This window comes from Staurois parvus, unplaced genomic scaffold (genome assembly GCF_062004578.1).
Source record: "Staurois parvus isolate SC_StPar_1 unplaced genomic scaffold, SC_StPar_1.0 ptg000198l, whole genome shotgun sequence".
Taxonomy (NCBI): Eukaryota; Metazoa; Chordata; class Amphibia; order Anura; family Ranidae; genus Staurois; species Staurois parvus.
The window spans coordinates 16,197,786-16,222,719 of NW_028317994.1; the positions used below are offsets into that span (position 1 = coordinate 16,197,786).

Here is a 24,934-nt window from a genome sequence, read left to right on the forward strand (position 1 = left end):
ACGTGGAGGGTGATGGTAGCCCACACCAGGCTGGGGTCGTCTGCTGGGTTCAGTGGCGTGGAAGTAGGCTCACTTCAGGTCGAGATCATCCGTTAGGCTTGAGGAGATGCAGGTGGACGTCCGCAGTGGAGGACATCCTACCATTCCACATGGTTGCCCACGTGAATGCGGAGGAAACAAGTGAAGATATGAAAACTTTTCGGCAGCTGAGGGAGTAAATAATTCAGAGGATGTCCTACCATTCCATCAGCCTTTAATTGCGGAGGGGCTAAGTGATTAAGGAGCCTTATTATGTTTGACACTCACCACAAGCGCGATTGCCTATCAAGTTTAGATGGGCCATGATGTCTGGTGAGTGCCACTGAATTGGGGGAGATTTTTCTCTGGAGCATGTGGTGACACACTGAAGTAAAGTTTTTTGCTGGCACGTATGGCAGTAATCTTATTTGATCACGTGGTGATTCCGTGGATCAGAAGGACTTTTCATTTAACTATATACTTTATATAACATTTCTTTTGGTGGACTTGTATGAAGCATTTTATGTGTGTGATGAATTGGATTTTCACTGATGCAATTTAGATGCTTTTTTCCAGGGAGGGAGTGGGTATTAAAGGCTGGTGTGGCAGTGGAGGCGGGTCTATAAGTCAATCATAGCCCTGCCCCTTACTCTCCATAAGGTTCTTTAGTATCTGCCTCCTCCCCGACATAAACAAACAGCATTTCCCCCTGTAACTTCTTTGACAAGCGGAGCTGCAGGGGAGTGTGCATGGCAATAGGGGATGCTATCCACTGATTACTTGCACTTTTATATAACAATTAATTTTAGATTTTAGAAGGTATTTAGCTTCCATGTTATAAATGTTAATGACACTGGCAGATTAATACAAATTTAGACTGTAACCTTAAATTGCTTTCTATTTTGCAGTCATTGTGCTTCTTTCTCAGTATTATGCTCCTCACTTATGTTTTTAAGCCCTGTTCATCAGATTCCCATAATTTGTTAGAGCCAATTTGTACTTTAAACAGTGTTGCATACTATTTCAAAGTGTACATTTCTCTAAATGCTATGCCCATGTACTGTATACCTCTGCACTTCACACAAATCAGAAAGGTCACTATGTAAAGCCAATACAAACAAGGAAATTAAACTAATCTTTTTTCCATTCCAATAATGTGAAACATGTAAATAACAGAAAATATGCCCATGCCATAATATAGTTACCATCCAGAAAACCGAGTTGGTTTACGATTTACATAAAGAATAGTACATATTACATTTTTTGAGAAATATGACGCGTGTTTTTTGTGGCGGATGTCTGCGCAATGTGAAAAATAAACACTTAAATGAAAAGAGAAGTATTGCGTTTGGTGTTTTTTTCTCAAATTATACTTACCTAGGTGGATACAGCATCGGTCCGATGCTGCATCTGTCCCCCGCCGGCTCTAAGCGTGAGAACTCAAATACATCAAGGGTGTGGAATCTGCAAACAATTCTGTGAACAGCAGCAGTCTTATTCAAGCAATCGGACTATTTGGTTGATGAGTTGTTGCAATTACCAACTGAAAAGTAAGTCCTTTTTGAAAGCTATTAGGTCCATTATCAAACACTTACACAAACAGGAACTTCAAGTACACTGCTGCATTTAAATAATTTTAATAATGCATTAATGAATACAGAGCTGCTTTAATTTCATTTCATCTACCTGGAGTTCAGAGTAAAAAAATGAATTTCTCTCAAAAGTGCTAACAAGTACTGGAATTATGGAACTATTTTTAGTCAAAAATGTCTCATCTTTTCCCACACATTTTTACCACCTACAGTTTTGAAGGTAATGTACCATAAGCAGTTTCATGTTGAATCATTCCTTCAAAATCACTGGTACAAGGCAAATTAAATTTACTAAAACTGGAGCACTCAGAATCTGGTGCATCTGTGCATGGCAGCCAATCAGCTTCTAACTTCATATGTGTATAAAGTGCAGCGCTAAATCATATAGTGAAAATATTCAAGAATTTACACATAAGTGCAAACAAATCTTAAATATCAGTGAAAACAATAAAGTTCATACAGTGTAAAAATTAAGTGCTGGTGTAAATCACAAACAATGTGACATATTATAGTCCATGTATGTGCCAGTGATACTGCAAATCGCAAAACAGCAATGTATCCAGCTCCAATACAGCGCCAAAGGATCCAGTGAACGCTCCACCACCACTATGCACTCACCAGAATGCTACTGGTATAGTAGCAATTATCGATGGTCACTATTCACAATCCTGGACTGGAGATCCTCCTAGAAAGAAAGCTAGAGGCTCGTCCTCTTGGTGGTCCACCAACAAAAAGTAAAAAAAAATCATCTGATGACCACTCTTATTCCACCTAGACAAGGATACTTGTCATTCTTTTATGGATTTCTCACTCTTCATTGTTTTTTCCTTTCTTAGTTCTGGTAAAGGTTGATATTTGTCTGAGTCCTTTCTCAGACTGATTGGAAATGGGAAAGTCTGTCTTCATTATTGGCGCTTGTTGTCATAAGACCAGGACCATCTGCATGCCCATTCTTTCAACATCAGCTTGTTCAGTTAAGCTTTGGCAATAAAACCTGGAAGCTGATTGGTTTCTATGCAGAACTGCACCAGATTTTGCACTCTCCAGTTTTAGTAAATAACCCCCAGTGAGTATATTTGTGTACTTTCATTTTTGACTCAGAGGCCTGTATGGAAGCTGCATTCAAGTTCTAAAAAAAAGAAAGTTAAACCTTTTCATAAGCAGTGTAAGTAAAGACATTGTTCTGGAAGCAGAATGAGGTCTGTAAATTGGGAAATGGTTGCTTTCTTTAGAGACACATCTAAGGGTAGCCATACATGGTTTGATCTCTCTCATTAGGCAGGCTGAAGGAGTGATAATAAATTGATTCCTCTATCCATGCCAAACTGCATGGATTAAGGAATCTCCATTGCTAGCTATAGTATCAGATTTCTGCACTTCCGCCTTGAAACACTAGGGTTGTCCGTTCGATCCCAACCACAGTGCTACCTGCCTGGAGTTCACATGATTTCCCTCTGTCTGTGTGGGTTTCCTCCGGAAACTTCGGTTTCCTCCCACACTCCAAAGACATGCTGGTAGTTTAATTGGCTCCTGTCTAAACTGGCCCTAATATGCGTATGTATGTGAGTTAGGGACCTTAGATTATACCCTCCTTGAGGACAGAGACTGATTTGAATGTACAATATATATGTATGAATATAATGTAAATTGGACAGTTGCATCACCTGCATCTTCCTGAATGTGCCACTACCAAACAGTGGCTGCATCCACTAATTTTCCACTTGACTCATTTGAATTTTAAAATTTAGCTTTGTTTAGCTTGGTAAACTCAATTTAAAGTGGTTCTACAGGCAGAACATTGCTTATCCTAATGCATTCCCTGCATTAGGGTAAAATATGTCCCAGGAATACTATCGCCCCTATACACTTACCTGAATGCTATCTCAATTGAGTGCTGTGCTTTTCTGCAGGGGCGCTGGTCTGTGTTCCTCTTCTCATAGGATACAGAGGCAACAGCAGAAGCCATTGGCTCATGCTGCTGTCAATCAAATCCTTTGAAGAGGGAGCAGAAGGTGGGACGAACTGTGCTGTGTGTGTCTTTGGACGCACACAGCCTGGCTTGGGGCTGAGCCCCCACATTAGGCCCCATAGCAAGTAGCTTGCTATGGGAGCAGACAAAGAAGAGCAGGAGCAGAGTGTGCCAGTGGGGGATCCTAGAATAGAAGGTTCAGGCTGCTCTGTGCAATACCTTTAGTAGTATATCAAATATACAAAAAAAAATCAAACCTTTACAACTGCTTTAACGCAGTGTGCCTGCCTAATTCATAGCTTAGCTCAGTTTAGAATACTCTGCAGTCTAGGCAATAAACAAAAATTTACTTTTTTCCTGCATAAATACTTCTGAGAAATTATTTTTCTGTACAAAGTTCCTATTTTCTGTAAATTGTTTACTGAAAAACAGCTAAGTTTGCATTGGGAAAGTACAAAAACCCATTTTTACACGTAAAGAGTTATCAGCAGTATAAAAAAGGAACCAAAATAGCAGTCAGCAAATTTGTACAAAATTCTAGTTACAGTAGAAAAATACAGCTGCCATTCTGTTGGGATGTTAATGTCTGTAATTTTTTTTTTTTTGGGGTGGGGCTGCCAAGGTAATACTCTAGAAAATAAATGACAAACAACTCCAGATTCACTGGTAATGCCCTCTCAGTTGTCCAATTTGTAAAAAAAGAATTCCCTGTCACCATCAGGATAAATCCAGAAGCACTGTGAAGGGGTGTTGCTCATAATACGTAACAAAGCAGTGTCAGGTGTTCCCCCCACTCTGAGGCTGATTAAGGGAGAGTGGTGATTGCACAGGTTGGAAAAGCTTGTCCAATCACAATTTTTCCTTGTTAAGCCAGAGTCATTGGTGTTTCAAATGTGCCTTACCCATAGGCTTAAACATGTATGGCTGTCTATGCTATTTGTTGTCCAGCAACCCCAAGTTTGCTATATCTTGGTGCATGAAGAACTGAATGCAGAAGAGGGATGTGTTTTGCATAATAGCAGTCCCTGGATCTAGGGGGTGCTGGGGTGGCTATGCCCCCTTGAGTTTAGTTGTGCCTCCAGATCTTTGAGAGTGCATCCAACTGATCCATGAGACTTGATGGGGACAATTAATGGATGGGGGACAGTTGATGTAAAGGGGACCTCTGGTGGGGACAGGTGATGTAAGGGGGCACTCTGATGGGGCTGATAAGTGACCGATCATGTAATGCTGTCCATAAATTAAATTAATGTCCTTTTTTTTCCCAGAAATAGAGCTTTCTTTGCACTATAAGCAAAAAAAACAATATTTTTGACTTTTTGCTATAAAATATATCCTGTAAAAAAAATTAAAAATCAAATTTCTTTATACATTTAGGCCAAAATGTATTTTGCTACATGTCTTTGCTATACAAAATCCCAATACATGTAAATGAATTGGTTTATGTGAAAGTTATAGCGTCTACAAATGGCGGTATATATACTGGAATTTTAATTTTTTTTATACTAATAATGGCGGCGATCAGCAACTTATAGTGGGACTGCGGCAGGCATTCTGACACTGAGTGCGAACAGACTAACTGCCACTGACATTCCAATGACACTTATACAGTGATCAGTGCTAATAAAAAGCACTAACACAGTATTAGTGAAACTGGGCAGGAAGGGGTTAACATCTTGGGCAATCAAAGGGTTAACAGTGTGCTCTGTGTTGTTTTACAAGATGTGCTGTGTGTGTTTTACTAGGGAGACATGCTGCTGTGTATTTCTCTGCTGTGCAGAGAAATACGCAGTAGCATATCCTTGCTGGCAGGAGAGAGACCTGTGTTGTTTACACACAGGTCTCTCCCTTGTCAGTTCTACATGGCGATCGCTGGGTGCCGTTGAGGAATCTCAGTCCGTGACCCGGTGATTGACATCCTTAGCCACAGCTCTGCCGCCCTGTAGCAGTAGTTCTACTATAGGGTGGTGGGAAAGCAGTTAATCAACCTAATATATACTAGCATTCTCTGTTCATTCCTGCATGTACCTCCTCTGTACTACCATGCATCTCTGTCACACGATTGAGAGTATGTCCCCTGACCTTTTAATTTTTTTTACAGCACCCCCAGTCTAGATCCTGACCTGTATAATAGGCATGGTTCAATAAATGTGAGTAAACCAGTGTGATTCAGTTTTAATAAACATGGTATCTAAAATGTTTTTTATGCTTAGAAACAAAAGCTTATAAAGCCTCAGTCTCCTCTTGCAAAAGGGCAAATTTTAGCAACATTTTTAATGGCACTAAAATTATGTTACTGGTACAAAGCAGAGCAATGCAGTGTTATTTAGAATTGCAATATATGTGGTACTTCTAAATTGGTGTATTTTCTAATGCAGAACCACAAAAAAAGAACAACTGAAATGAAGTAAATATATGAATAGTATTAAAAAATTATGTAAAGAAGAAGGGTTAATAGGAATTAATTTGAATATATTAAGAATAAGTAAAGGTTAATTGTAGGTTTGCTGAAATTGACATTATATGCAGATCACAGGACAAGTCTTAAAGTGTTACTAAATCCACAACAGTAAAATCAGCCTGTATATGCAGAAAAGCATGCTTGTTATACTCACTGTGGAGCATAAGCCCCTTTTCCATTGACGGTCCGATCGGGTCTGCCTGTCAATTTTTCAGGTGGACCCAATCGGACATCCACAGACCTCTACAGACCGGCGAGTGTCAGCGGACTCTCTTTCTCTCTTCCCTATCTTCCCTATCTCTTTCCTCTCTCTCTCTCTCTTCCCTCTCTCTTTCCTCTCTCTCTCTCTTCCCTCTCTCTTTGTATCTCTCTCTCTCTTCCCTCTCTCTTTCTCTTCCCACTCTCTTTTTCTCTCTCCCCTCTCTCTTTCACTCTTCCCTCTCTTTCTCTCTCATTCCTCTCTCTTTTCCCTCTCTCTCTCCCCCCTATTTTCCCTCTCTCTCTCTTCCCTCTTTCTTTCTCTCTCTCTCTCTTCCCCCCTCTCTCTTCTCCCTCCCTCCCTCTCTTCCCCCCCTCTCTCTCTCTCCTCTCTCTTCCCTCTCTCTCTCTCCCCTCTCTCCCCCCCTGTCTCTTCCCCCTCTTCCCCCCCTCTCTCTTCCCTCTCTCTCTCCCCCCTCTCTCTCTTCCCTCTCTCTCTCCCCTCTTTCTTTTTTTTGTTCCAAAAAAGGTTTTATTGAAGTATGAAAGGTAAAACAAGTTATAGACAGATACGGATCGCAGTCCGTGCACATCCTCTTACATGTTCTCCCGTAACGCAGACGGGATCAGGACATTAGATTAAATTGTAGATCATCATAAGACGAAGTCCCACAGTAAGGCAGATGCAAAAAATGTAACCATAGCAGTACTGATAACAGTATGTTCTTTAGATAATTACGGTATACACTAGTCTCTATGTAGGGAGAATTCAAATATCAGGACTATGAAGTGGTAGACAAAAGTATCATCTCAAGGCATATATGTCTTATGTTTCCATACTCAAAGTGTGGGTTAGTGTTGTGGAATATTGTTACATCTGTATATCTATGAGTGTTCCGTACCTTATGAAAAGTATAGCTAGTTAGAATATGAGAAAAGGGAGTGCAAAAGAGAGAAAGAAAAGAAAAGAAAGAGATGAGCGTGGGAATGGAGGAAGAATATGAAATGTAATATCATAATGAGGTGGGAGGGGACGTAAAGGACAAATAGATAGGGAGAATGGGGAAAAAAAAGAAAGAAAAAAAAAAAGAGGAGGGGGGGGGGTGGGTGGGAGGGGGAGGGAGGGGAGGATAAGGTTTAGATTTAAATAGGCATAACCAAACCAATCACATCCATTAGCATCAGCCTGGCTATAACAGATTCTATCTTTAATTAGAGGTATAATTCAGTGAAAGTCCATTAATGGAGTTATTTCTGAGGTGAAAGTTCTAGAGGCTTTCCGTGTCTCCAAATCTTTCTCGCTCATTCCTTCATTAAGCCATGATAAGTATCAGTAGATTGGAAATGAGTCCAACAAGCCCAGGTCTTCCTGAATCGCTCGGGGTGTTCTTTTGCCACTGAGATCAGCTCCTCCATTTCCGCGATCCTATTGATCCTAAGAATCCACTCTCGCACGGTGGGAATATAATCTGAACGCCAATGAACAGGAATACACTGCTTTGCCGCATTTATCAGGTGTAATGCAAGCGACTTACGATAAGACCTCACCGGAAGTGAGGAGTGATGGAGTAGACATTGTGCTGGGGTAAAGTCTAGGATGTATGTAGTTACTTGTGTGATTATGTCCAATCTCTCCCCTCTTTCTATTTCTCTCTCCCTCTCTCAGATCGTATGGAACTACACACACACACACAGTATGATTACCCCCACCTCCTCCAAGAGCAGCAGGAAAAGTAGGCAGGGGGTGGTAATCATAGTGTGTGTGTGTGTGTAGTCCCATGCAATCTATCAGTGTATCATGTGCTGGATGGATGACAGGAGGGAGAGCCCAGAGAACACAACACAGCTCACCTCCTCCGGGCTCCTTCCTCTCTGACACTTCTCCTCTCCCTGCTCCAGGAGTTCCCCTGGACCTAGCTCTGAGTGCGGGTGGGGGAAGGATCTCAGCAGAGAGCGTCCACTCAGGAACACCAGGGCACCCCCTCCATACAGCCAAGTCTGTTTCTCCCTCCAGCAGCAGAAAGCTGGCGGGAGGGAGAGGGGGAGAAACCTCAAACTGGCCTTCAGCTGCTGGAGGGAGAGATACACAATGCATCCTTCTGCAACTGCTCTCCCCCACCACATCAATCCTCCTGCTGTCCGGGCCACCTACAGGAGTACGAGTGGCACCCCTCTGATGGCATCCCTGCATGGCTCTGTCCGCTGTTGCTCATCAGGTCCCTCCTTACGGGGGGGGGGGGGGCTGAAACTGTTAAGTTTCTTCTCAATCTGCCAATTGTCTGCCCATTATGTTCACTTTTTAGCTATAATATATTCATTGAATATATAAGTCATTGACCTGGGACAAATATTCTAATCAGAGAAAAGTCAGGAGTCCTTAAGTCTTTATTTGTACTAGCTTAGTGACTCATAGGCCTCTCACACACGGTAATGATGTTTGAGAATTTACTTTATTTAACGTAATTTCAGGCACTTGTTTTGCGCATATTTATGCACATATTTGCACACATGTGCATTCTTGGGAAATATATTCTTAGGAAAAATTCATTAATATCTATGCTCAAATGCTCATATGTGTGTGTATAACGTATTTGACGTATTTCCGGCTGCCTGTCCCGGCGCCTGACGTCATTTCCGGTGAGTGGAACGCACACCGAGCGGTGCGTTCCAAGGGGCCATCTTTGCATAGTGGATGAGTCTGCATCTGAGGTCTGTTATCCTGCTGTATACCTGGCTGTGGGGTCTCTATACAGAAATCGCTTTATATGAAAGAAAGATCATTTTTATGAAAGAAAGATCGTTTTGCTTCAATAAAATGCGGGTTAATATCTGCTAAAATGTGAGTGGTCTGGAAAAATTCTTTTGAGATTGGAAATCATTACGGTATCACACTATGGTCTTTTCTTCTTCCTGATTTTCTCTGGGGGATTCGGTGAGAGTAGTAACCAGAGGAGGTGTCCATATCCTAGAGGAGGCTATATTTGGAGGTCATATACAAAGTAAAGGGGGTACAGGAGCCCTTAATATCCCTGAAAGGCGTTTGACTCACCATTATCTGGTGAGTGCGGTTAATGTTGGTTTTGCACTGGTGGATGGTGGAGGTATCACTGGAAGAATCCAATGAAAATATAACATAATTCATTTTTTCACGGGACTGTTATTTTGGATTTTGTCACTGGACTTATTATTTTTTAAATTATATATATATTTTTTAAATTATATATATTTTTTTATTTCATTAATATTTTAATTAATATTTTTGTATCACAGTGTATTTTAAGTTTGTGATATTTAGTAATTATTATTTATGGGTTGGGTGATGTATTTTTATTGTTTTGTGGGTTTTGCGCTGGTATAAGTTGATATAAGTTTTTTGGTCTTGCACCTGTGTACAGCAGCATCCCACGGGGAATAGTGTGTGGAATAAGAGAATCCTGAGCGCTGAGGTTTTTTCTCTTTTTACATGATTGATTTCTATGCAGAGTTGCACCAAATTTTGCAGATTGTTTTTGTATCCTATATACCGTATTCAAGTGTGAGCATTCTTAAAATACAAATAAAAATGATTTCTTAATTATATATAATCCAAAACAATTTACAATAGAATCCTCATATCAAAGTAAATAAATAATAAACAGAAAGCATAAGGGTAGTCTCACAGTCCAACATGTTAGCATATCATCCAAAATGCCATAGTGACACTCTTCAAATAACATATGTGTAGTGCTCCCATAAATCTGTTACTTCTTGCTCCACCACGTGCCAGCCAAAAAGCTCACCTTCAATGAAGACCTCTTACATTACATGAGGTCTAACAGAGCTTAATGGAAACAGAAGGGTTAAATTCCTCCACATTCACATTCAGGCATTGTAGTGGGCCAATATTATGAAGGGTTAAAAGGAACCTTCTTTCTTAACTCCAGCTATACATGTAACAAACAGAATAAACACACCAAAATAGTGATCTCTGTTTTTTTACATCCATGATGCTTACAATAACTTACACTTACAGGACACAGCAAAAAACAAAACAAAAAAAAAAAGCTTTTAACCACTTGCCCTTTAGAGGATTTACCCCCCTTCCTGACTAGGCCATTTTTTGCGATACGGCGCTGCGTTACGCTGCACCCAAATTCAATTTATGTCCTTTTTTCCCACAAATCGAGCTTTCTTTTGGTGGTATTTGATCGATATAAACAAAAAAAGATAATTTTGAGAAAAAAAAATATTTTTGACTTTTTGCTGTTATACATGTCCAGTAAAAAAATTGTAAAAATCAAATTTCGTCATAAATTTAGGCCAAAATGTATTCTGCTACATGTCTTTGCTAAAAAAAAGCCCAATGTGTGGAAATTAATTGGTTTATGTGAAAGTTATAGCATCTACAAATGGCAGTATATATATATATATATATATATATATATATATATATATATACTGGAATTTTTATTTTTTTAATACTAGTAATGGTGCCATTCACTTATAGCGGGACTGCGGCGGGCATTCTGGCACTGGGAGGGAACTGACTGTCACTGACATCCTCAGTGACACTAGTACAGTGATCAGTGCTAATAAAAAGCACTGACACTGTACTAATGACACTGGGCAGGAAGGGGTTAACATCTGGGGCAATCAAAGGGTTACCTGTCTGCTGTTTTACTATGTGTGCTGTGTGTGTTTAAACTCAAAAGCATGCTGATTTGTATTGCTCTGATATGCAGAGCAATACAAAGTAGTGTGCTGAAGGTGACAGGGGAGAGATCTGTATTGTTCACATACAGGTCTCTCCCCCGTCAGTGATACTCGGTGATCGCCGGATGCCGGTGCGGAATTACTGGCCAGGACATGGTGATCAACAGCTGAGGCCACCAATGGGGGTGCTGGTAGGGCTCGCACGTGGCACGCATGCACCCCCTACCTGGAAATGCTAAATCACATATATATAGCTGCTATAGGGCGGCGGGCAAGCGGTTAAGGGCTAAAACCAACCATCCATCCAATTTGATATAGTACTCATCTGCCCAATGTTATTGAGCCAACTTTCCGTATTTGCAGAGAGTGTTAGCCAGAGGATGCTAGAATTGGCATGATGATGTCAGAGAAGCCTTGCCAATTACGCGTTGCACCCCCAAGAACTTTCTTAGAGAGTGGGTCTCCACTCCAAGACCTCCACTTAAATTTGCTCTGGGACTGGGTTGCTGAGGCAACCAATAAACAAGTCATTCTTAGCGTAGGTACGTCAAATTCTTTTAGTTATATGTAACATTTTGCGTTTGACTGAAATGACTTAGGCCACACTTTTATCACATATTTTGGTTTGTCCTCCTCAACTTCCTCCAACTCATGTTCATTCACCCTAGACAAGAGTGTCCTGCACTCTTCATTTAACCCTATCTGAAATATTGTCTTTCTGCATGCTCCTTACTATCCATGCTATAGCAAATGAAGCTCAGGTCTACAGCATATTAGAGGTGAAAAGATATTATACTTAAAAGTAAAACTGTTTGTGGCAACTGAAAATGGTAAAATTATCTTTCGGTTATTCAGGAAAGCTGATCACTGAGCTGCGACCTGTCATAAAAAAAATACAGGAACTCCAAAGGCTGACCAGAAGTTAGGTACAGTAATGCAAAGTACTGAATTAAGAAAGTCATCATGCCAGACAGGCATATTCAAAACGAGGGGTAAGTACAGTAAGTCCCCTATATACGAACGTTCAAGTTGTGAACTTTCAAAGATGCGAAAATGTGTTTTCATGTCCAATTATGTAAAGCTGGGTACAACAAAAAAAACCTGACAGATCGTTGTACCAACACAATCAATGTTGGTGCAGCTATCTCCCCTGCTGTGCCTTTGTATTCTGAAAAGGGGAATCCCCCCCACCAGAACACACTGATCAGCGCTTGCAGCCATTGGTTGCAAGTGCTGACTTTGTTGGTCATTAGAACAAATTGAATTTACAAACGTGTTCTTGGAAGGGAACCCATTCATATGTAGGGGACATACTGTATTTCTTTCATGAGCTATGTCCCTTAATTTTGGAAGTTCGCGGAATAAGCTACATGCAAATGCTGTGCTAAGTTCTGTGCTATTTCTCTTTTAGATTTTGCCAATCATGGGATTTTTTTGCTGGTATTGTAAAAAGCAAATATAAAATTGATATTTATACTTATGAGTTCCTCAAATTCTTATCTAATGCTTATATTTGTTATTGATAGTTTTATGAACTCTTCTCATCTCCTTTGTTACCCGGGAACTAAAATATCTACACTCACTGGCCACTTTATTAGGTACAACTTGCTAGTGCCAAGAAAATATCCCCCAAACCATTACACCACCACCACCATTCTGAAACGTTGATACAAGGCAGGATGGATCCATGCTTTCATGTTGTTTACACAAAATTCTGACCCTACCATCTAAACCAGTCTGCCCATTTTCCTCTGACCTCTGAGATCAACAAGGCATTTTCATCCACACAACTGCTGCTCACTGGATATTTTCTCTTTTTCAGACCATTCCCTGTAAACCCTAGAGATGGTTGTGCAGGAAAATCCCAGTAGATCAGCAGTTTTTGAAATACTCAGACCAGCCCATCTGGCACAACTTTGCCATATTCACTTAAATCCCTTTTCGACCCCATTGTGATGATCAGTTTGAACTTCAGCAATTCGTCTTCACCGCATCTAGATGCCTAAATGCACTTCTGCCATGTGATTGGCTGATTAGCAATTTGTGTTACCAAGCAATTGAACAGGTGTACCTAATAAAGTGGCTGGTGAGTGTATTTGTTTTCATTACTTCTGAACATTCTGCTTTGGGAACATATACAGGTAGCATTGTATCTCTGGAAAGTATTTTGTTGCAAATGAAAAAAAATAAAATAAATACATTATATATATATATATATATATATATATATGAACAATTAAATGTAAAAAACATATAATATATGTTCATACAGAGCTATTACATATAAATACCATGAGGCGATGGTGCTGAACTGAATAGTAATGCATACACTTATATTTCTAACTTTTCTAACATTGAAAACCTTGACATCTCACCTTTCCTCCTTTCACTTTCCAGACAGACTGCATGATTCATTTCTTACTATGCTAGCTGAAAAGTATATATATACTGTTAGTGAGAGAAGGGGAATTTGTAAGAATGTACAACTAGGAAGAAACTTGATATAAATAAAATGTGCTTGGCTTACTTAAGTCAACCTTCCGGATTTTAATCAGTTTCAGTAATTTAATGATTTCCTGACAAAATCTGAAAGCACATTTATCAATATCATACCAGATCATATTTGGGCAACAAAAACATACAAATCTGCTGTTGTAAATCTAATGGGAAGTTTCACTTTAAGTCTTTGTCCCCTGATCCCCATTAAGGATTAGCACCTTTGGGGAGTGGGGGGGGGGGCAGGTACCCGAATTTGACAGGTACCCACTCCCACTTCGATCGCCTAAGGTGATCGGAAGCGGAAGTTGTCCTCCCCCCCCCCTCCCTCCCCGTAGTCTTCTGGGACACGTGACAGGCCCCAGAAGACTATGGGGCCATTCACAAAGCGCAGCGCCTCTCGCGCATGAGCAGTGGGAGCCCGGCCGTGAAGCTGCAAGCTGTCACAGCCGGGTGCCCACACTGAAGATGCCGGTGCCAGGGAGAGAAGACGGCCTGTAAAACAAGCCATTGTGAGGACACTGCTGGACCGAGGGACAGGTAAGTGGCTGTATTTTAAAAGTCAGCATCTACAGTTTTTGTAGCTGCTGACTTTTATTTATTTTTTTCAGCTGGAACTCCCTTTTAAAGTGGTTGCAAAGACTAAAGGTTTTTTTTTTTACCTTAATACATTCTCTGCATTAAAGTAAAAAACCTGTTAGGTACAGCCCTCCCCTTAACTCCCCTTAATTCTTTCCGGAGCCTGATCTTGGTCCAGTACTGTGCCCAAGAGCAGCAGCATTGCTCTCTCTCTTCACAGGGCAGATTGATAGCCATTGGCTCCAGCTGTTGTCAATCAAATCCAGCTGAGCCACACTGTATTAATAGACGAGCAACACAAGAGGGGCCAGGAGCGTCGGCAGGGGATCCCAGAAGACCTTGGGGCTGCTCTGTGTAAAACCATTGCACAGAGCAGATAAGTAAGACATGTTTGTTATTTTAGAAAAAAAAATATCACTTTAAACCATGTTCTGCTGGAAGATGAACAAATTATGCCTCTGAGCTGTTATTTACTTCTAGAGCATAGCACCACCACAGTTAATGTATAAATTTGCTAACTTTCCTAGATTTGAAAAATATTCCCTGAAAAGGATGCCCCATGAAACTAGAAGTAAGTTATGCTTCATTGTACAGGGATGAAAAAAAGAATAGAAAACAGTAACCTAAAATTAAAATCATAATAAATTTGCTAAGTCAACTATCAAATAGATATGTCAATTAGAAGTTAAGTAAACATTCTTGACAGGGTTAGAAAAATGCTAAATTGGATCATAGCAAAATTTAGCAAAACCACAATTTTTAGTTCAATCCTATTTTTATTCAATTTTAGAAGAAAAAGGGACATACAGACAGACCATTATTTGGTACATGTCACATGTTGAAAGTTTAATAGCATATCTGTATCATCCTATCAGAACAATGTTTTAAAGCTGAATATGGTCCAATGTCTCAGGTAACAGGTGTATCATTGTTGAACTGTGCCAAATATAGTTTGCATAACAATAGGGAGGGAGGAATAAAATATCTCCCTACCACTAATGCTTCCACCAGAACTAAGTTTTGCATAGATGTCTTAGTATATATTTACTGAGATATCACCAAAATAAACGGGGAATGGGGATGAATTCAGATGGATTAAGAACATGTTGGGGAAGTAATGGGCTCTTCCCATGTCTATCACACCCAAATATTGATAAAAAAATAAATCTTACTTAGGAAGTAGCACTCAGAACTCTTGGGAACATCAAAACATCATCCATTTAGCCCAGGTAAAGGTGTGTCAAATTAATTTATCATATTCTGCAGCAATTAGATGTTCAAGATGCATGATGAAATTTAATTTTGTAGCCCATTCTGCAAGAGATGGTATCTGTGAGGTTTGGCAGTGTCTTGGGTTAACGTATCTTGCAGCAGTAAGGATATGGCATAAGGTATCCTTTTTAATAGGTTTAATTGTATCAGGAATGACTGACAGAAAAAGTGGTTGTCAGGATATTTGGTAACTTAGTATCTGTTACTGTAGCATAGGTTTGTAGAATGCAATCCCAAAATTGTTTAATAGGAGCACATTCCCACTAGATGTGGGTCATATTACCAACCACAGCATTGCCGACATTCATCTGGAACAGAGGGACAAAATGCACTAAGGACAGCTGGATATCTTTACCAGTGAGGCAAGAATTTTAAAGTTTCTCTCTTGCGCCTTGTTTTCCATAGATAGTTTATGAGAAAGCATAAAGGTCTTAGTGTTTTTAGATAGGGCAAGGTGAGCCTGCTGCATCAAAATATTGTATAGTTGTAAGACTATGTGGGTGTGGGGGGGATTCTTGTACAAAAATTCTTTCAAAAGTGGTAAATGGTGATGTCAGTGTAGCCTTGTCTGGAAGGGAGTTTACAAAAGATGTGAACTGTTGGTGGGCCAGTCAATTAGACCATCTATTAAAATATGTGGCCTGTTGTGTGTTCACACCTCAAACATAAATCTTTACATTGCTAGGGGGGAGCAAGATTGTCAAAGAATTGCATCATTGGGCCCATGTAAGAAGAGATGAGCAGATGGATAAGAGTGCAGTCCCAGACTTCCAACAGTTGTTTCAAAAGGGTTGGAAGAGAGGACATAATCCACATTTGGATCTATCCATGGTAGGGCTTGCAGGTCAGTATAGTTGAAGATAAAGAAGGCCTACTCTCACTCACAGTGCTTACTAATCTGAAAAAAGATATCATTTGAGTTCCTCTTTAAAAAAAAAACTTTAGCACTTCTGTTTCAAAGGAAGACATATTCATTCTTATTGTTATCACAAGGAGTATAAACATCCCCGGAGACAACAATAAGCAGTGACAGTTCCTCTTTATGGAGAGATATGGCATCTATTAAACCCCAAATCTCTCCTCTGTCCTTAAAAGCATCTGATCACACCCAGATCGGTCTTATCAGATGACCTTTTTCAAGTTAAAAATGACCTGTATACATGCTGGAAGTGACAAAACACTTGTCGCATTTGGTTCTGGTGCTAGGGTTCTCACCGGAGCAGGAGAGCCCGGAGAGGCACTGGACAGCAGTGTGTGTGTGTGTGTGTGTGTGTGTGTGTGTGTGTGTGTCTGTGGGTGGGTGGGTGAGTCTTGCACCACCTGTAAAAGCAGTCCAGTGGCAAATTAGCCATTAGTTTTGGTTTTACACAAAGCTGCATTGCTGATCAAGTAAAACAAATACCAAGTTGATGCCTGCAGCTGCAGATATCAGCCTGGTATAAACTCCCAAACTGGCGGCATACATGTGAGTTAGCCGGTCCAGAAGTAGATATTTAAAAAAATTTGTTAAAGTGGATAAAAATGCAGAGCCAGTATGTTACCCTTTGCTAAGGCAATGGTAACCTACATTCCCATTTATAACTAGGATCATGCAGCTCCATTTGCTTCTAGTTGTGACACCACAGTGTTACTGACAGCTCCTGGTCTCTACTAATGATCATGAACCAATCAGCATGGCTCTAGATCATGTGAACTTATCAGCTATGACATGGTGCTTACATGCTTTTGCTTTCACACAGCTGACAGTGACACTTACTGTGCACTGAGAAAAAAATACTTTTCTAAATGAGGACAACAGTGTGTTTTTTTTAGAAATAATAATAGCAAACGTTTACATTTATTTTAAACAATAACAAAACAAATTTTTACTTTTTGTCAGTTTGTCAGCCTATAAGAAATCAGAGAAGAAATACAATATTTATTAAAACATAAATAAAAGACTGATGTGTCTCAAAAAAACATGATTTGGGTAGGCAAAAAGTCATTGTCACGTTAGTGCATAATGACACTTCTAAATTTGGATTGGGCAACTAAGGATTAATGATCTATGGGGCTCTGCAAAGTGGGCTTTGCACTTTTGCTTTGCTCTTTCTACTAATTAATTAAATAAGCCATTGGTTTAATAAAAGCTTAAGTTGCATACCCACTTGGCCAATCAGTGATCACATGAAGAGTAGTAACCAAGATGTCACTTCTGACATCATTGCTTACTACGTGTGAAATCTGTGAATGATCACAGAGGTCACATGGTACAAGGCTATTCACAACAGTCTTGTACCAAATGGCAAGCTGTGACCAATCACAGCACCCACAGTATTTCTCAACGCCTGCATGAATGCAGCCAGAGAGAAGGAGAAATGATTGCATTTATAGCCTTTATGGAGGTAAAAGCAATCAGTGTAAAAAAAAAAAATCTTCTTCACCCTCCACAAGTAGTACAGTGTCACTATGGTGAACCTGTACTGCTAGGGTGACAGTATGTAAAAAAAAAACAAAACATAATAATATAAAAAAATAAAATAAAAATGTAAAAACATTTTTTGAAAAATTATAATTTTTGGTTATAAACTAATTTGGGCTATTTTTTTTTACTTAAAAGATAACTGAATAAATTGTGGCCAAGATTTATGAAGAAAGATTATTTATTTGCAATATTTTATAAGAAAAACACTTTTTTAAAATTTTTTGGACTTTTTCATTTATATAGCAAACAAAATAAAAATCCCAGTGGTGAATAAATACCACCAAAATAAAGTTTTATCTGTCTCAAAAAATGCTAAAAAAATTCATATGGGTACAGTGTTGCATGACTGCTCAATTGTCATTCAAAGTGTGATAGCACTGAAAGCTGAAAATTGGCCTGGACAGGAAGTGGGTAAATGTGTCCGGACTTGAAGTGGTTAAAGACACATAAAATACCCCAAAATAGCTACATTTTATTTTAAATCTCATACAACAGTTCATAGAATAAAGTGTGATACAATTATCTTCCACATTTTACAGATGCACACAAATATAAATAATGATGATTTTACATTTTTGTTACCTCCCTTTTTTTTACCTGCATAACCAGTAATTCAAGACCGACAAGCAGAAAGATATGTAAAACAGATAGACAAATAATTTTGAGGGTTTTTTTTCGACTATGACATTTAACTAGTGAGGAGCACAAATTTTTTTTTTATATGTTGATAGCAACTTACCTTTTAAGCCTGAGGCTTTCAGCCACTTCGCATACATGATCTGGCTCTGCACTGCTTCTTTCTCAGAAACATATAAAGATAAATAGGGAAGTCCTGTTGCGTAATAGAAAATTCACAGGAAACTGTCAAACTGTTAATTTAGAGGGAATACTAACTTCATTTTTGAGACATAATGACAGCTGCAGAGTTTCCTTTATGTGTACCTGATTTTCCCCAAGACAAGATTGCTCTCCAAATGAGAGATAGGTAGGTTTTAAAGTCCAAATGAGCTTTATGATTTATTACTGTAATGAAGTCAGGCATATACAGCAATAGATCCTCTGTTCATTTACTTTATTTAAATTGCTAAGTTCTGCAGTAAGGTGTAGCATACCCTGTGCTGGTAGCTAATAGGAGAGACAGCACATTGCTCTCACACTCAAGCAGTGGCCTGGCTCTCCAGGAGTCTGACATCCCCCCTCCCCCCCCAAAAAGAAAAAAAAAACTAAACCAACGACAGTTCTGTGCTCAGGGAACAAGAATCCCCTATTTCAGATCAAGAAAATTTGTTATCATATATACTGTTGGTAACATTTACAAAACATAAGAAATATACAACACTATCTAATGTAATCTCAGAGGCACTTTCAGTTTATTTATAAATTTGATTCTTGTGAGCTACTATGGTGTATTTTAATTTTACTAATAATTTTAATTCAGTAAATAAAATAAATTATAAATATAAGTGATTCAGTGACTGAATTAATGAATTGAATAAATATAAATTGAATGAGTGGGTCGCCTACACTACACGTACACCCATACCAATGTGTCTATACCAAATTAAAAAAACACTTTGTGTCGCGCTCCACTATTAATATACATACAAAACAATTTGTGCAAAACAATATACTGAGTCCTGGTAAATTTTCTTAATGTGATATTATCAATCATGCTAGTGCTGTATGCATACAGAAAGTCCTCAGAAGGAATCCTCAAAACAATCCACAAAACAATCCGTGATCCTGTAGTGTCTACAATAGTATAGTGCAAAAAGTAGTATAAAGTATAATTCACCAAATTTATGTATAGATACTATGCTCCTTCACCTTTTGTGCTCTCACCTGATGTATATGACCAAACCGTTAAGTGAGGTCATACAAGCTTGTGTCCCTTTAATTGGGTTCAGAGTTGAACAGATGGATAAATCCCTGTATCCCAGATGGATGGACAAATTGAGTTTTTTCTTTTTCCAGCAGGGGGTCTCGCCGTTATCAAGATATCCTTTTCTGAATGTGGATGGATGGAGTTATCCCTTTTCCCACTAGGAGTTCTCTTAGCGCCTTTCAGATTTTCTCCTCCATATATAAGTGTTCCATTTCAGTTTATTCCTATGTTTGTGTCCATTTTTTTTCTCTGCTTCATCTTGAACTTCCCGCGCATACTGGCACTGCCGTTACTATGAGAGAGCCATCCATGAATCATTCATGCGTTGTCCATGAGGCGGCTCAGCTGGAGCACTCCCTGGCAGTCAGATACAACCTTCACAATTGAAGGCATCAGACAGTTTGTGCATAGTCCCAGTATCATAAAGAGCCAGTATCCCCCTCTGTCTACTACGGGTAGCTCCCCGGACAATGTACACTTCACATCATGCTACTGTATGTGGCTGCACTGCTCCCTGCTGTCCCCCACACTTACTCCTGTGGCCACTAGTGTCGCTGTGAGGCTGGAGACATCTAGACCTCCATTAGTGTGGAACCCACTGTGACTCGAAGAATTCCTCTGCAGACTTTATTATTATAATTATTATTATACAGGATTCATATAGTGCCAACAGTTTGCACAGCGCTTTACAATATAAAGGGGGACAGTAAAATTACAATACAGTTTAATACAGAAGGAATAGGAGGGCCCTGCTCGTGGAGCTTATATTCTAAAGAAAGGGGAAGTGATACAAAAGGTGATAGCTGCGTAGGTTGATCTGATGGAGGTAATTCAAGTACAGTTCATAGGTGGAGGTGGGGTAGGCTTTCTTGAAGTGAGTTTTCAAAGATCACCTAAAGGCGGACAGGGTGAGGGTAGACATACTGAGGTAGGCGTTCCAAAGGATGGGAGAGATTCTGGAGAAGTTCTGGAGGTGAGCATGGGAGGAGGTGACAAGGGAGCTAAAGAGCAAGATGTCTTGGGAGGAACAAAGCGGACGATTTGGACGATATGTGGATGAGGTTGGTGATGTAGCTAGGGACTGTGTTAAAGATGGCTTTGTACATTGTGGTTAGTACTTTGAATTTTAGACGTTGGGCTAGTGGAAGCCAGTAAAGGGATTGGCAGAGAGCGGCAGTAGTCGTTTATCGATTGGTAAGGTGTAGTCTAGCAGCAGTATTCATAATAGACTGAAGTGGGGATAGCCTGTAAAGGTAGGCCAGTGAGGAGGAAATTGCAGTGAGGAGGGATATAAACAAGGCATGGATTAGTTGTTTTGTGGTGTCCTTAGTCAGGAAGGGGCAAATTCTGGAAATGTTGCAGAGGTTGAGGCTGCAGGATTTAGCCAGTGATTGGATGTGGGGCCTGAAGGAGAGGTCAGAGTCTAGGATTACGCCTCGCATATTTGCATGTGGGGAGGGACCAATGGTTGTTCTGTTGATCTTAATGGTAAAGTCATGAGTGAGGGATCAGGGAGTTGGAAATATTACAAGCTTGGTTTTAGAAAAAAATTGAGTTTGAGGAAGTGGTGTGACATCCATATTGATATGTCATTCTATAGATTTTTGATACATGAGGAGATTGAGGGGATGAGCTGGGGAATGGAGAGACAAACAGGAGAGAAAAGATGAATACAGTGCACTTCAAAAGAGCAGAGGGACAGAGAGGGAGGTGTAGGAAGAACCTGGAAAGTGCTTTGTGGGCAAAGAAGTCCAACTTTGCCCCCTTTTCATCTGTTGGATCAGGATGAGTGTGTCCAGAGGAAGTCACCATGGGAGAAGGCAGCTGAGGAAACAGAGTTGAATTCCTAAAGCCAGATCTCAGTAATAGCAAGTAGGCTGAGGGAGTGGGAGAGGAATAGGTCATTGACAGAGGAAAGTTTGGTAAAGACTGAGCGGGCATTCCAGAGAGCACATAAGAGGGGGCAGGGCTGGCTCATGGAAGCATGGGAATTGAGACGAGAGTGAGGGTTGCGGCCAGGGGCGGACTGACCATTTGGAAACTTGGGCACTGCCCGAGGGTCCGGGGTCAGTAGGGGGCCCCATGAGATGTCCCTGGTACCTTTTTCATAGGCTTTTTTTAGTTTGGGCAAGGACACAGGGGCCCCATGATCCCCTATTGCCCGGGGGCCCCATGAGTTGTCAGTCCGCCCCTGATTGCGGCTGCTGCCAGAGAGGAGAGACTGCTGGGAGAATGATGGTAGAGGGCCAGGGTTTGCGATATCTCCAGAAGTTAGTAGTACTAGGAGGGTGAGGGAGGTGAGGTGGTTACAGGATTTATATGTGGGCAGATGCCTCAGTGATTTGGAAGTGGTGCCATTATCTGGCCTCAGAAAGACCAGGAGATACATGCAGTAATATTGAGAGGGCAGAAATGAGGGTGATATGTACAGGCTGTAAGGTGGTGAGGAGGGGTAACAAAATGAGAGTTTGAGGAGAGAGGGCATTATAGCAAAAAGGAATGTTAGTAAGAGAGAAAAGAGCACTTGCAGACTACTAGGGGTGGAGCACTAATGTTTGTACTTGCCTTAGTTAAAGTGCCGTGATTAAAGTGTCATGCACTTAGCACCGGAATGGCACTTTGCACAAGGAATGGCCGGCCCCTACCCCTCGCCAGCCATCCCAAGAATTGTACTGAATTTGTACTTGGATGGACTGGAGGAGGTTAGACTATTATTCAATTAAGAGCTAATAAAAGACACATGGTGTAAGTGATTTGCCCTAAGCATATTGCAAGCAGGATGGACCCAAGATAAGGCTAGGTGGTTGATCTCGGCCAAGGCACTATGAGAGCAAGTTAACTTAATATAGACAAGTATGAACAGAAGTAAAAAAAAATGTCTAACAAAGCAGATGATTTCAGTCATGCAAAATAGCTTAGTGTTTGATTGAGGAGTGGAATCAGTGGTTACCGAGGGCAACAGCAGGCAGATGTCAATTGCAGATGGGCAAAGTAGCTTACCATATGAGAGAGGAGTGGAATCAGTGGTTACCGAGGGTAACAGCAGGCAGATATCGACCTAACAACAAGTCGGTGATCTGTGACAGCAGGTTCCATACTGGGGGGTCTAGATGGGGTGAGGCAGCCCAATTTTAAATTTGTATAAGTAGATGCTCTGGAGGGGTGATATTGGACCCCATTATTCCCCCACCCCCATATTTACTCCCCAGCAGCAGCATGAGGAGCAGATGCTTGAACCAATGGCAGAATGCAGAATCTGCTCCAACTGCTAGATGACAAATAGGACGCTAAACAACCATAGGATGTATAGTAGCTCCTACTTAGTAGGAAGCTTGCCATACAGGACCAGTGCTGGGAGGTGCCGGTACACAGTAGTTGTGTGTCCCAGCACAAAAAAGGCCTGTTTACAGTAATAGAGCTCATTTAGGAGGGCAGAAAAAATGCTGCGTTTAGATGCATACAGCAGACAGTTTTGTATGCACCTAAACAATGCACTACAGTGACCAATGAAACTATATACACAGCTGCATCTACATATGAAAATGTGCACTGCATTTACCCCTGGGTGGCCTGTTGTATTGTTTCTTTCTGAAACAATAACAACTATTGTACCAGAAAATGTGTGCTGCATTTAGCGTGCACACAAAAAAAATGTAGGACACAGCTGCAGATTTTACACACACATAGATCTGCAAATTTTACAGGAGTATGCACATAAACACGAATACTTTATGCTCATATTTTACGCAGGATCTTCTAGCTCTGCCAGCAAGAACCTTTCTTTCATGCAGAAAATATGTGTATACCAGTATGAATGAACCCATATACTTGAGGGTTTACCTTGGTTATAAAGGACCACATAAACAGAAATGTTAATATTATATCTCTTAGATAAAAATAATTAATATTCTTGTTAGATGCCAAGGCTGCACAATGAATCAATAACATGTAATTTAGTAGTTGTGTTGCGGATGATCTCAATAGGAAATCATCAGTGTGTTTGAAAACACTACACTGCACTATTACACCTACATATTAAAAAAAAATCTTTTAAACCCTCCTACATTGCTACCTGTGCTTCAAAAATGCATAGGAGTTGATTTACTAAAATTGGAGCGTGCAAAATTTGGTGCAGCTCTGCACAGAAATCAATCAGTTTCCAGTTTGTTTTTTTTGTGTTAAAGCTTAATTGAACAAGCTGAAGTTAGAAGCTGATTGACTACAATGCACAGCTGCATCAGATTTTGCACTCTCCAGTTTTTGTAAATCAACCCCAGAGTGACAGGATCATGGCATATGCTAGTTATTACACTACTCAAATGATTCAGTAGCACTTTGTTTACATTGCCTTCACACCTATGCATTGTGGTAACCTGTAGTGTATTTTACCATGTTTCCATAATCTATAGTAATGCATGGTAGCTTGTGCTGTGGGTTTCAGTGTTATTCATTTAGCTAATGCCGCGACTCTTTAATACAGTTCCTCATGTGGTGACCCCCAACCATAAAATTATTTATTCAGTAATTATAATTCATGAAGTGTCGTTTTACCTCCAATACTGCTGCTTTCAACACAGTAGCTGCTTTTAACAGAGTAGCTGCTTTCAACACAGCAGCTGCTTTCTACACAGTAGCTGATCTTTACACATTGGAAATATGTGTTTTCCGATGGTCTTAAGCGACCCCTGTGAAAGGGTCATTCGGCCCCCAAAGGGGTCACCTACCAGTTAAGGGCTTACAATGTATCTTGTAAATCCTAGTGTTCAAAGAAATAATGACAGTGAAGGTCATGTGTAAAAAAGTTACTGTTTGTGGCTTTTTGGCTCTGATTGCTGTAATACAGGAGTCTGAAAATGTTCTAAACAAAGGGACAGTTTACTGTCTTTCAACATTTTAGGGGAGTCAGACTGTGGCCAGCGGGAATAGACATTATCTCAGGATTGGTGGTCAGCAAGAGTAAAATAAGTATGACCCCCAAAGGGGTCACGACCTACAGGTTGAGAAACACTGATTTAGAATGTCTCCATTTATTTCTAAAGGCACCCGACACATAAATGCAGTTTCTTTGCAATGCACTCATGTTGCAACTCACAGCAATTTTAACCTTGCCCTAAAATCAGTTAATCAATTATTAACCAGTTATGCTCCACAACCAAACTGTGGTCTATGGCTTTGATGTAGCCCTTTGCTTGATTTGGTAGTATCTTGCCCTTGGGACACTGTTCCTCCCACTGATATGAGGCACTATTCCTCCTACTGACACCAATGAGGAGGCACCTTTCCTCCCACTACAGAGGGGCACTATTTC

The 24,934-nt window shown here is 40.3% G+C and overlaps 1 protein-coding gene across 1 annotated transcript in view; it reads right to left on the reverse strand.

Annotated features, from left to right (window-relative positions):
* LOC149461594 (programmed cell death 1 ligand 1-like) overlaps positions 1 to 18,613 on the reverse strand; it is a 41,989-nt gene extending 23,376 nt beyond the window's left edge. The window contains exon 1 of the mRNA XM_089678149.1: positions 18,481 to 18,613. The gene's annotated coding sequence lies outside the window, so the exon portion shown is untranslated. The remainder of the gene's footprint in view (positions 1 to 18,480) is intronic.
* Positions 18,614 to 24,934: the final 6,321 nt, after the last annotated feature.